The 14,045-nt window shown below is 45.0% G+C and overlaps 1 long non-coding RNA gene across 10 annotated transcripts in view; it reads left to right on the top strand.

Moving 5' to 3' along the window:
• The first annotated feature begins 11,866 nt into the window (after window positions 1-11,866).
• The window catches only part of LOC116943186 (uncharacterized), a 114,917-nt gene continuing 112,738 nt past the window's right edge, over window positions 11,867-14,045 (top strand). For all 10 annotated transcript variants that reach the window (XR_012941858.1, XR_004402887.2, XR_004402888.2 and 7 more), the window contains exon 1: window positions 11,867-13,781. This is a non-coding gene — a long non-coding RNA (uncharacterized LOC116943186). The remainder of the gene's footprint in view (window positions 13,782-14,045) is intronic.

Raw genomic sequence — 14,045 nt, 5'->3', positions numbered from 1 at the left:
GTGTTGGAAAGCGTGTGAGAATGCGTATGCATCATTTTTCTTCCTTTCGCTTTAAATCCCATGAGGACCCCCCCATTGAGTAATATTGCATGGATGTAAATTCGCCCATGCAACAATGCTCATTGCCATTGGTGTAGAATGGTGTGTTCTATTCCAGCATGAACACCCTCTTTGTCTTTGTAAAGGTTGTTATTTAAATCTGATGGTGAGCGGCCGGTGGGGACAGCCTCGTGACGGTTTAGGCCCAATATCTGTACACTGATTGAGATCCTCTTCTATATGCTGCAATATGAATTGATTTTTCTGCACTAGGCATGCGAGGATGCATGATTGTCAACGCAGTACTTAGTGATTTAATACAGCCATTCACTCAATGGTGGTCAATCACCTCCTTACCACTCTTGTATTGTTATGAGCTTGCTTACTGTACCCATGAACTTAACTCGTAGATTCCCGCACCCAGACTGTTTTGTCTCATCCATACTCTGCTCAACTACCACACTGCAGGTCACAACATTTCTTATTCTGGAGTGTCACAGTGGCGATATTTTAAATACCTCGCCTCGTATGCACGTCGTGGGTTCAATCCTGACCCTGACGCCTTTCTATTTGGAGTGTGCACGGTCTCCCCGTGGTCGTGAGGATTTTTCTCCAGGCCCTCCGGGTTTTTTCTCCACATTTAGAAACATGCGTTTAGAGTATTTGACTGCAATAACTTTCCACACGCGGAGCCACTTAGCTGAGCTATAATGTGTCCAGGTTGCATCTTAAAAAGAGCTGTATAGCTCAGTGGGCCTTACCTGGTAAAATAAAATGTTTGGTTTTAGTTAAATTTTGCTTATTCCTTTGCAGTGATCGACTGTTTCTTTGTATTGTTTTTTTCCCCACCCCAGTTCTTGTGAACTTACTCAATTTACGAGACGTATAAACTATTATTTCTTGAAATCTTCATTCTACCGATTGTTACTGGCCATAACTTTGATTTTAAAACATTAAAATCTATGGTGCATGTGACACATCAAATAATGTGTCAATGTATTATTTATAATTTACACAGCATATGCAAATTGTTTATTAGGTTAATGGAACAAGCAAAACTGTACAACGGTGATGATTTAAATGAGACCCGACAATATGAACAAATAGTTTTTGAATAGAATGGCGACATCGCATCACGACAATTTATCTAATCGCCGGGTGAATCATTCCATACCTACAGATATTAAATATTTTATCATAGGGAAAACTATTTAAATTGTATTGTCAACTGTAGGTATGTATGTTGAACTTCTTTCACACCGTACTTAGCCAACCGTGCAAATCAGGGGTGCGTGGTAAGGACAATAAACACAAAAAAGCAGTTCCAAACAAATTAGTTTTCAATCTCGATTTATTCTTTTGTAGTCTCATCGCCGGCACTGCTTTCAAAATACAATTTTTCCGGCAAGTGTTGACCACATTTTAATTTCTCTTTTGTAGCGTCATTTAATTTCTTTTAATTTCTTTGCTGACATTTCCTGCTGCCTCATCCCTTTCCACTAACTTGGGTTGAGGTTCAGATGATTGCGAGGGATTTCTTTTTAAAGCTCCCTTTCTTGAGGTTACAACAATGTGGGTGTGTGGAGGCAGTCTTGCATGCTAAGTTCCGGATAATAACTCGGACATTGACTGAGTCACACATGCGGTGATGACTATCAGGCAGCAGTGACGAGTGGCACTTGACCAAGAGTAACACACAAGTCAACGAAACACAAGGCACTCAAAAGTTTATTTAAAAAGTATTTACACATTCAGTACAAAAATTAACGCTCGATCGAAAATGTCCGCATGTTTAGTTGCCACTGGCAAAACATTAAATAAGCATTTCACATAGATACTACAAAAAAAAGATGTGCAAGAAATTTTGGTTTTGGAAGAGATGCTACATGCATACTGGGTACAAACAGTGCAATTTTATGACAGGTTCTTATTTGCTGGGAAACATTGAGTTGTTTTTTTCTACAACTAGTCCAAACATATTTATAAGGCTTTATTCTGTAAAGTGTAAACTAAAACTGCATTCTGACTAAGGATATTCACGGTATTCACCACTAGTTGACAATGGAACAATATTTCAACATTACCTGCTTATGTAAATGCCTGTTAACATTTAATCAGACCTTTTTTTACTTAAATAACGTGTTGGGTACTTTTTTAACATTTAAAAAAGTGCATTTAGAACAATTGTGTTTCTGACATGATCATAAGAAATGGCGGGTGTTACTTAAATACGTCTCATACAAACGGGCATGTTGCAATTAAATGCAACATCAATAAACTTTAGCACACAACCACATACCTCCCACTTGCTCAAGCATCCCTATTACTCTCTGATCCACTCTTTTTTTTAGTTTTGCAAAAAGATAAATATTTTCAATAAAAACCAAGCTTCCTGAAATAACTCTGGGTACATTTTCAACACTGAACCACAATCCATGAAATTCAAAATGCCAGCTTGCACAGTTACTCACAAATGAAGTGCCGATGAAACTTTGGATTCAAAGCCAACCCATGGTCTTTTTCTTTCAAATGTTGCTGAGATACATCGACCAGCAGATTTTACTGGACAGTGGATATAATTATTTAATTTCAGCAATTAAATTGTGTTTGCGAGTTGATTTTGTTTGTATTTAAAATCCTACAAGTGTAATATTACCAACTTTTGTTTGTAATCTTGTAAAATATATATTTTCAAAATCCTGCAACCTCTTCCTCCTCGCCAACTGATTATTACACAGTTTGGTGAGCTAAAAGAGCATTGCCAACTAGTGATGATAAGTGCTCAATGTTGGTATGCTGCACTTGTGTAACCAGCAACATTGGCAATGTGGATTTTGGACCCAGGGATAACACATCGATGGGGAAGAAAAGTCGCTCAACGCGAACCTGCCGACAATCGTGCAACCTGAACAGAGCTCCACCAACGTTCCCAATGGTTGACATTTAGTGACTCCTGCTGTCGCCATTTGTTACCAACACTGACTAAATAATTTTAATCTGTACATGCGCACACAGTATATACAGGCAGCTACTTTAAAAATGCAATTACAAAAAAAGTTTTACAATGTCCTGAGACATTTCATTACTGATCAAAAAAACAAACGACATCAAATTGAAGAAAATCCTAATTTCAAAAATAATTACTTCCCAGTCTAAACTAAAGGCTACATTTTTTAATTACAAGGAAAACAGTATAACTCCGTCAAGAACTATTTTCAAACATGCTTAAGGAAGGTATAGTACACTACCAACTGACAATATAAAACAGATTCATATATATTTCTAAACCTACAAAGTGCACAGTTTGCAAAGGAAAGTATCAAATTTGAACATATAAACTCCGCCCATGCCACCATTAGAGTCAATTCACATTTGCCTTCAATTAATGCTTTGTAAGGCAGCAAGGTAATGTTAGCTGGCTCAGATTTAGTGCACTGCACGAACTTTGAAGACAAACCCCTATCAAAGAATATACCGTCCCCAACTAGCCTCGATTGTGCTTACAAAAGGAATTTCATTGTATTATTTGGTCAATGTACAGTATATACAGTTTTGTGGTTGGTGTACCAAACCTCATTTGATTGGAAGAAACCTAGGAATGTAATACAGTTGTTAAATAGCTATCGTGGCGTCAGAGTAACTCGCCTGACTTGAGGTACTGTAGGTGAATTATAAATTCAGTTTAAAACGATGAAGGAATGGTGATCTCAGTAATGGCTTGAACCTTTTGCTAAACATTTTCGCCATTGTCCTAGAAGAGACATCTTAGGCAATGCTAAATGTTCCTCGCCATTGACTACAAGATAAGAGAGAGAGAGAGAGCAGGCATCTGATCATCATGGTCTGTATTCCTCCGGGGTGGTGTCAATTAGACCCAAGTAGCTCAGAGACCGATGGATCCAACTCCGTCTCTCGACGACGCCGCGCTCGTTCTCCCGTGCATTGCTTGTCGAGTTGCTGCGGCGCCTTTGATTTCTTAGAATCTGTGATGTGCAGAAAAGATCATGGGTCCATGTCAGTCGGATACACTTCACCGCTGACGTAGTATTTGTGCTCACAATGCTCATTGTGTCATGCCTGGCACCTTCTGTTGCTGGGGGTTCAACACAACTTACACAAGTATAACAGTATATGAAGTGCTTTTCACTTATTTTCTGGGAAGGTAAATTATTCCATTTTAATAATGAAGGATATTACTACGCAACAAATGGTGTTCCTTGTACTTAATCTACTCGTGTTCACCCTGTTATCTTTCCCCAGCACCTCCGATTAGCATGGTTGGCTATGTACGGTGCAATAGAAGTTCAAAATACATAATGAATATGCATGGTGTTTTGAGAAACTAAACGTAGCATAAACTGTCAGACTTAATAAAGGCTGGCATTTAAAGTGCCCGATTCAAAATGGTATTCAGGTCTTGACAAAAATAGGTTATTGAACATTATCTCTGATTAAATGTGCACTTTAAAAAAAATGAAATGCGTGGAAATTTTTTCATTATTGGTTGATAGGAAAAAAACCATCTTGAAATCGGAGCAGCTTACAGCGGTAATGGTTGGAATTTTCCCAGCTGTGGTGTAAACCTATCTGATGGTCTTCACAACCCCACACATGTTCCAGTTTTGCCCCCTCCCCACAACCATAAACGAAAGCCACTGGCCTTATTGCTGCCAGATCTCTGATTTTGACATGACTTCATGCACATTAGGAGATGATGCATGGTCACATTGGGGTGCTAATAACCAAACTGTTGACATGTATAATTTGTTATTTTTTTTATCATCTTGTCTCTTCAGAAACGTGCACTGCAGGACTCTGCTGGAGACCCATCCTGTTTTTCGTGTTGAATCTTTGCATTGGCCTCTTTCCAAGGAAAGCAGAACACAGCTAATATCCATTTATTTCTTACAAGCTCCAGACCCATTCATCAGCTGTCGGTTCTTCGAATCAGAGCCAACAGCTAATTTACAAAAATATCTTGTTGAAAGGGCACAATTCACGAGATTACCCACACGCCTTAACTGAACGCTACACTGCCTAGCCCACAAAACACCCGATTGTCCAAATTTGAAATAAGACGTTGTTCAAAACACGATGGTCCTGATTCGCATGCTGTTAAATGTTCATTGTGATCTTGGGAGAAAACGCGGCTTTGTCTCCATAACAAGCAGTGGGTAAAATTTCCAAAGCGACATTTCGGCTGTTTTATCCAGATGTGCATGTGGGCACCATGGTGGTGCGATGTTAACTACCTCGCCTGGTATACAGAAGGTTGTGGATGCAATCCCGACCCTGACGCCTGCTGTATATTTGGAGTTTGCATGTCTCTCTTCCCGTGGTTGCGTGGATGTTTCTCCGGGTCCTCCAGATTTTTCCTCCACATTTAGAAGCAACATCACCAGGCGTTTAGAGTCTTTGGCTGCCATAAATGTCCACATGATAAGCCACTTCGTTGAGCTATCATTTGTGGCAAGGTCACTTTTGAAAAAGAGCTGTATAGCTGTGGGCCTTACCTGAAAATTTTAAAATAGTTTAGTTTTTTAGTTTAGCTTGATAGAGTGCTATTATTTTTGTGCTTATAGCCTCCTAAGAGTGGATATGCCACTGCTGTATGCCATCTGATGCACATCAGAAGATAGTCATCTATGCATTTGCTTGCAGAACTTTGGACGAGAGGAGTCTTATCCTTACAAGCATTCAGAATGGGCCAGGTGAAGTAATTGATAGTGAATATCACTGAAAAGTTGATTTCTGTACCAATACTCTTTAACAACCCACAGCTTCTTCATGTACAGGATTAAGACCTTGTCATCTGCAAGTGACCATTTCCATTTATATCCAAATGTGTTAGTCAATACAAGTCATCTTTCCTCTGTATACTAAGTTACCTGTTCTTAAAAACAAATCCCTCTTCCCTAGGATCTCATAATGCTGATATGTTCTTGCATTTTCTTGATGCGGTTTCATTTACAATATTTAGACAATAAAACTCGCCAGTTTAATAATAAGCCATTTGCTTTACGTAAGTGCACAGCATTATGGTGCCCTTTACATTCGCACGACGTCGACAGTTGCTCACGATAGACGTTTTTGACAGCAGTAGCTGCACTCGTCACGGCAACAACCCAAAGAGGAACAACACGAGCGCAGCCAGAGAAGTCGGGTTTCACCTGAGCTTGGTGCTCGACGTGGAACTGGTCGCTAAGCCTGCGTAGCTCGCGGCCCACCAGCATGGAGGCGTCCGATTGCGAGCGCTCGCGAGGCTGAATCTCGGGCTCGGGCCAGTGGCACGCCACCGCGCCGCCCTGCCGCTCTGCCTCCGCCGCCGCCACCGCCGCCGCCTCCCGCCCTGGACCTGCCGAAGATTGCCGCAACCTCGGTGTGAGTGTCCCTGGAAAAGTGACGGATCAGCAAAGCTATAAGAGCTTGTTATTCCCCAACTTGGTTTCGCCAGATTCGTCTTCGTTGAAACTCTGTTTCAGCAGACTCGGTTTTGCACTATGGCAGTGTTCTTAACGAATTTTCAGAGGTGGGGGCACTTTCAACGATAAGACATCAGTGTGAGAGCTGCCACACATTTGAAACCGTTGTGTTTGACAACATGATGGGGCGTTTTCACATTTGTGTACTATCGGAGGCCACATAAGGGGCTGCCTTTGGCTGCCAGTGGCCCCTAGGCCTTGCAATGAAGAACACCACTATGGCATTGGGACACTAGGATGCATGTAGTTGTGCCAAAGCAACATTGGATGCACAGTGTTTTAGATCACTGTATGAAGTGTAGCGTAACAGCCCTTTTATCAACCGCTACTAGATGTAGGCCTTCCACATTGTCAGTCAAGGGGTTTTGTTTGACTGCACTACCGCACTTGTTGGTGCGTTAGTGAAAAGGATTACAGTTCAGGCCCTGGATCAGTTCACATGATTTGCTACTGATGTTAGCCATAATTACGAATATAACTTAGGTCAGCAAGTTCATAGCGGGGTGCGATAACCACGATACACACAGGAACCACTTACAATGTTATAAAATGTCCATGAAAACTTGTTTTGTCATGTTTGACGAATAGTGACGTAACAATGTATACAGTGACACAGAAACCCAAAATACAAAGTCTTTGTAGATACGTACTTACGTTGTGTGTTACAGGTTGTCTGACATGCCATTATAGCTTTTAAATATATTTTAAAGTTAAGACCAGTCATTCCATCGTATCACTTGTGATGGTTAAAGCGGTGGTATCACTTAAAGACCCATGCCTGCGTGAAAGCCCATCGTTTTAAAAAAGTTATTTATCAAGCTGTAAACCATGTACAAATACACAGCCTAGATAGTGCATATCTATATAACAGCTTTACAGATACTGGTTAAGATCACGTCTTCAACGTGTACCCCTACCTGCAAATTCGTCAGCTAATTACATTACAAATCTGCAAGGGTTTAATATGATCCGTTCATCTAAGCGGGATCCATTGAAGTGTTCTACTTTGGTGTGGAATTGTCTAAGAACTGCTTAGCGCCACTTTTTTTGTGCAACCCCAGGTGTGTTGGCATTGTGCATGATTAAGGTTCCCCACATGGGCCTCGTGCATCGATACTGACAACCAATGTAATCCACCAGGATAATAAAAGGCGAACTTGAGTGTCAAGCTACGCACATAATTGTGTTACAGGTTGACATGCCACGTGGGGTAAATGTCGCTGCACGCTATGTGCAACGTGCTTAATTGTGGGCTTCTAAGAAGATGCTAGAAAACTATATTCACCAATGCCCAACCCTGAGCATTGGTGACTACTGATGAATCCTAATAAGGTTGAATCGAGTCTACAGTTGTCTTAGTGCCACCTTTCAGGTAGTCACATTTCCTTACATTTATTTTGATGGTGACCTAGGTCAAGATGACCACATTGCAGTTCTTCAGGAACTGCTGATGTTTTTTTTTTTAAAATGTCACAATGTGTAAACGCAGTGCCTTTTTGTGTTTTGTTCGAAACCTCGGGGTAATTCTTTAAAGACAACACAAATCAGCTTATTGGTGTGGTTTTTTTACTTGCAGGCCGGCAACAACCGAAGCAAGTGTGGGGGGGGGGGGGGGAAGCCCTTGGGCTGTATTGGACCCCTTTTTTTTGTTAAATCTACGATTGTGTTGATCAGCAACAACCCACTTAACCAGGGGGCGTCCCTTGGGGGTCCTGTGGTTACATAATGGGGAAGGGGGAGGTTAAGACCAGTGGGGGGGGGGAACCTTTTAATCTGACATCGTTTCACATAACTTATCAAACAGGATTGTTCACCGAGATCACAGAGCGATTGTGGTGGCACACTGTGTTCCTGGGTTTGGAGAAGTGCATGCGTTGTACGGTGGTACAATTTGAGAGAACTTTCCAGCATGAGCCAGCCAATTAAGGCAGTAATTTATTTGATTCGTTTCAATTTAAGCTGTGGCAATTTATCTGCATTTGATCTGCTCAAGCCCTGCGGAAATAACAATATAGGTCGAGAACAAACTAAAATAAAGCCATCATCCTTATTTTAATAAATATAAACACTCCGTAAAGTAATGGCACGATCCCAGCTGCACACGCTTATAACTAGAAGCGAGGTCATCCTAACCTTTTGAGAACGTCCCTCTCCACTCTGGTAGCCTGCCAAACCCGAAACCCACAAGGGTATGCTTATTATTTTGTAAGAATGCGTTTTAATGTCAACATTTAAAGCAGGCATTTTGTTTTACACAGCTGGACAAATGCAAGATGTTATTTTGAATGCATCGGCATGCTGCATGCGCGAGTGTTTCGCGTCGCGCGTACACGCAGCGGTAGCCTGTTGTGAAAACAATCCTCGTCTCTGCACGTTAGCCGATGTGGTCTGGGGCAATGCTGTTGAAGGGACGTTATACACTGGCCAGCAGCCAGACCTCTGTGTAAAGTTCGTGTTGGGGAGGGTGGGCCTGGGGCTCGAAGGGAGTTGGTGGTATGGGGGCAGCAGGGGGGGTCTCTCCTTCCCGGGGTGAGGTTTTGGCCGGAGTAGTAAGTTGGGCACAGTGGAACGGCCTGGTTGGACTGGGTTTTGGTGGCGGTGGTGGCGGCGGTGGTGGTGGAGTGGGGGGTGGCGGAACGAACGCTTGTTTACAAACACTGGAATTGTTAGCCGTTCCCAGAGCTACACGAGACGGAAGCGGTTCGAGTTTGGCAGCACGGAGCAGGTGGCTGATGAAATCTAGCAGCCGAGAGCGCACGACTGCGACCAAATCATTAAACGCGTCAAATACCAACACTCCCACCCAAAACCGCGGAGAACACAGGCTGGGAAGCAGAGACAATCTCATCTCGTGCACCCAGCCTGGGCTCTCGCGTGTTTGTGTGTGTGTGTCTTTGACTTTTGTATGGTGTGGGGTTTTATATATATATGCTATACAAGGCCCCCCACTGAATTCAACAAAATGCACAAATGTGACTGATATTGTCAGACGCAAAAATGTCCTTTATTTCACCCGGGAAAGTCTCACCAGTGTCATGTCTCTAGGAAACATCCACTCTTACAAGTGTTTCGAATTGTGGGGAGGAACCCCACATTTTCGTGGGGATATCACTCTGCGTAGATACATTCAATCCGCATTTTTAATGTCCCGCGTTTGACAAATGGGTGCAATTTTTGTGTGACCTGTGATATGTTAAGACGTTACGTTTATCAACAACGACAACAAGAAAGAAAATAGTGTTTTGAACGGATGGATGAATCCAGTTATGCGTTTTCGGGATCGAACACTCAAACTTGTTTTCGCAGCTCTGTCGAGCAGAACGCTGAGAAATCCGCAGGCATTAAATGACTGCAGTGCACGCCCAAGTTGAACAGAGCGCGAGAAGGTTGAGCTGCATTGTGTACGGTGCCCTCATTAAAAATGCGATGGACTACATGACAAAAAGTCGACGTGACACGCACTTCGCCGTGACGTGATGAACTCCCCGCCCAAATGTTGCATACGCCTGCATTTTTAATAACCATTTAATCAATTCTATAGGGCACGTGTTATTGTTAGGTTTGGGGTGGAGAGGTGGACAGTGGTTAGAGTTAGTGTTAACCTCGAACCTCAATTTGGCACGGTTGGCTACGTACGGTGCGAAAGAAGTTCAGGATAAAACAACAGCTACACTGAGTTTAATTACTCCTTTCTACAATCCGCAGCCAAACGGCGTGGTGAAGTGTGGTCGAAACAACCTCCCATTGGACGATTCGGCGTGTGGGAGACCATTCAAAAATGTTTTCGGAACGACGGGCTCTACAATCCACACGCTCTGTCATGTCTGCATGTCTCGTCGGCCTTCGAGGGGCTGCGATTAACCGACTGAATCCGACACAAGTCAACTGCGCTATCATCTGTGTTACCCGGATCTGGCAGCAGCAGCAAGCGGCCTTGTTTCACACGAGGCAGCCGGGCAGGTGTCGGTGACAAGTTCACCCTCCCCTCCACTCCACCTCGCCGACCACAAAGTTAAATGTTAACCCACAAAAACAACACTGCCAGTCAGGGCCGCCGCGCGCTCCCAACGTAACCCGCGTGTGCAACGGCGCAAAACGGGTGTCCCTTCATTTACCGTATTTCAATGTAACGGTTGTACTGTAATGGCAATAGCCGTGACAATTGTTTATCCATTGTATAAACTATGAAGCCTCGCCGCGCCCTATACAAGACTCGTCGTCACGAGGGCCCCGCAACGTTGGGACGTCTCGACGAATGAATGCCACTCGTTTGTCTTCGTACGAGAGAAACCCAGAAGAAAAGCCACCACGCTTACGAGGGGGGTGACGCTTCGCACTGCCATCTCCTGGCCACACCTCCCATCCCCGCACCTACAGCACCTGGCAAGCCCTGTTGATCACCAATCGAAGTACTAGCTTGGGTGAAAATGCTTAAGATTCCGAGATCTGTCGAACATTTTGGGTGATGTTGGTAGCATTTTGGTAAAGGTGCGGCCCTGCAATTGCTTGCTCACGCCACTGCAAGCAGAAAGGCCTCGACAGGATGTAACTCCAGAGCCTCAATACAGGGCAGGGTATTTGGCCTACTTTTCCACGTTGGTTATGAGGATTGTACAGGGTGGTCCAGACGTTTTGTGACCCCCCCCAATTAATTGACCCCAAAACATTTTAAATTTTTATCCTTTGCATATTCATTTATGGGTTGTTTTTTTTTTTAAAGCATTACTTTAAAAATATTAAGTGTTAGAGAATTAAACGGGGGTCACAAGACACCTTGAGACCACCATGGACAATGATCCATCGCCCTTGCTAATAATGCGAGTGTGTGTGCGTGCGCGCGCGTAACATCCACCTAACCGGGGCGTCGGGTAGACAAGTAAACACGGCCCGTCGTATCACAGCAGTTCGTTTTATAATCGGAAAAGTCGTGTTGCTTGCGTGCGTGTGTGTGTGTTTTTTCCCCTCGCAAGAAAGCCGATGTTGGCTCGCAAAGTGTACAGTGCTCGCATTGTTCTGGGGGCTTGCCCGGACTTGTACCGAGAGGCGGACGAGGCGGAGGCGCGTCTCGTTAATTACCGATCGAGCCTGGAAAGAAGAGGCCGGTGCCGCAAAGCGTTCGGCGTGTGGCAGGCAACACGCAACGCCAGCTCGGTTTGTTTGTTTTTAAATCGCCGATGACCGTTCCACGACAGACGAGGGATAGACTTGATTTGTAGCCACGCGTGGACTATACGAGAACATGCGCGGGTCCATGGCATCGTGCAAAACTTGTTCGGATAGTTTTAAAGTAAGGTTTATTTTAAAGAGAAATGTTAGGGGGGGGGGGGGAGGGGGTCAATGAATTGGGGAGATTGTGGTGGCCGAAATCCGTGTGGTCGCTCTTGGTGGACCCGCTCACATTTTAAGGATCGTGAGCGATGGTGGCGTCGGCAACTTTGGGAGAACTTCGTACAACAGTGTATTGAACGTGGCTGAAAGATTACACATTTTACGCAGTCGTCTTGTTGAGGTTTCTGCGCGCGTGGGTTCTTTTATTTTCAGCCATAACCTCGCTGTTATAGCCACTCGGCCGCGTGCGTTCCTGACTTCAATAATCGCGGTTACCTCTTCGCATGAATGAGCGCGTGCTCATGAGTAGTTTATGTTAATGCGACGCGCGTTTCTGGGGATTGCCAATTGCGACAAAACCTGTCGGGAACCCGCGTCACTGCAATGGCAGCACCGCTCACGCGGCGGCGGCAATCCCTTATTACACACACGCACGCGCGGTGTGTGGCGATTGACTTCTACGAAATGTGATGAACGCCATTCCCACGTATCTGCACTTTCACACCACACCAAAGCAATGAGCCGTAAAATCCTGCCTCGATTACGCCTTGACAATGCTCTTTAATGCAAGCCCCGATGCAGCAATGAGTGCTACGTGCTAGTCAAATGCTCGTGTCACCGCTCCTGACTCAACGTGATAACCCTTGCGCAACTTGCGATAACGCGGCTCTAAACACGCAGAGCTTGTAATCGTCACACCTCACCTGAGTGAACTCACCGATGTGATCAGGCTACCCGTTTAGCCTTAACAGACTGTTGGGGCAAGTGCTGTGAGCGAGCACCTATGAAGGCCGGCACGGCACACGTGGGTATCCAGCACCACGCCCGACCGCCTTTGTCTCCCCAGTGGCGATGATTTTCCACACCAAACCAGGTGCTATTTTGAAGCTGACGCAACCTAGGTGAGGCCCAGTTCAGATAATTGTCACTGGTGTTGGCCGTGAGTGAGAATCGAATCGAATGAGTTCGTAGCGCTAACCGCTACGCTACCGCTCCCCCCAACACACATGAGTGCTGGAGCGTGAACGCTGACATTAAAATCGCACAGCATCCCTCTGAGACAATGTTGGTCATTCTACGCTCACTTCGCGGGCAAGTATGTCCAGAGTACAGATACTAGAATGGCTCCTCACACACAAAGTGGTGATAGAGTACTCGTTTTATCGTGACTTCAGAGTCGATATTTTCATGGTTGATGGTGGAGGAGTCGGTACAGATATGAAGAAATAAACTGCACTGATGATGTTTGGTGCTCATGACGACGATGAATTGTAGATGTTGCGTCGCGGTGGTGATGATTATTGATTATATCGGACCGGGTCGATACACACGCACACAGACACGCGCTGTGTTAATGCTGCCGCTTCATCCTCCGCACACGTGTTCGGAACGTGTCACTTCACAGCTTCAGAACGCGTGCGTGCGTGCGTAATTGTCGGTAGTCAATTGTTTAATGCGCGCGCGTTCCATTGTGCAGTGGGGGTTATGATACTCGCCGCCCACCCGGTCTCCTTGTCTTCAGTGCCCTGCGAACTTCCTCCCCGTCTGCGCACGATACCCGGAGACAGCGACACTTGCGCAAGGCCTCCGCGAGTTGCGTTTTCGCAAGGGAAGCGCAATCCTGAAGGCGGCTGGATAACGCGCGACTTGCCCAAACTAGAATGCGCAAGCGAGACTGCGTGCGGTGGTGGTGGTGTAACTGCCCCACGCCAACGCGGCAACGGTTCGTTCACTTTCTAAAAAAGCCTCCCTCGATCGCTGCCACGGGACACTGTTTTGTGTTTGCGCGGCGCTTTAACAAACTACCTGCGAGTGTTCGTGCTGTGCTCCCTCGCTTCGGCTCGTTATCATTAACTACTTTTTTTTAAGCAGCCTATAGTGTCGACATGAAACGTGCTCGCCGGACTGAAAGCGCCCACCGACCACGCGCAAGTGAGTGGTGCGCATCTCCCGCGTGTGTGTGTGTGTGTGCGCGTGTGTATGTACGCGTGCGCACTTTGTATATATACATATGTGCTTGCGTGTATTGTGTGCGCGCGGTATATTCACGTGTGTGTGGACGCAGTTTGGCTGGGCTACCACACACGGGGACTTTCCTGTTGTAGAGACGTGAGCGGTGGTTCGCGCGCGCTGGCTGGTTCGCTTCGCTCTTGCGATAACGAATCCGTCGATCACGCATTAACTAGCGTCAGTGTG

The sequence above is a fragment of the Petromyzon marinus genome, chromosome 17, assembly GCF_048934315.1.
Source record: "Petromyzon marinus isolate PM22_M1 ecotype Great Lakes invasive population chromosome 17, UKy_Petmar_22M1.pri1.0, whole genome shotgun sequence".
NCBI classification, from domain to species: Eukaryota; Metazoa; Chordata; class Hyperoartia; order Petromyzontiformes; family Petromyzontidae; genus Petromyzon; species Petromyzon marinus.
Note: the sequence above shows the minus strand (reverse complement) of the source record. Positions and strands in the feature narration are given on the sequence as shown.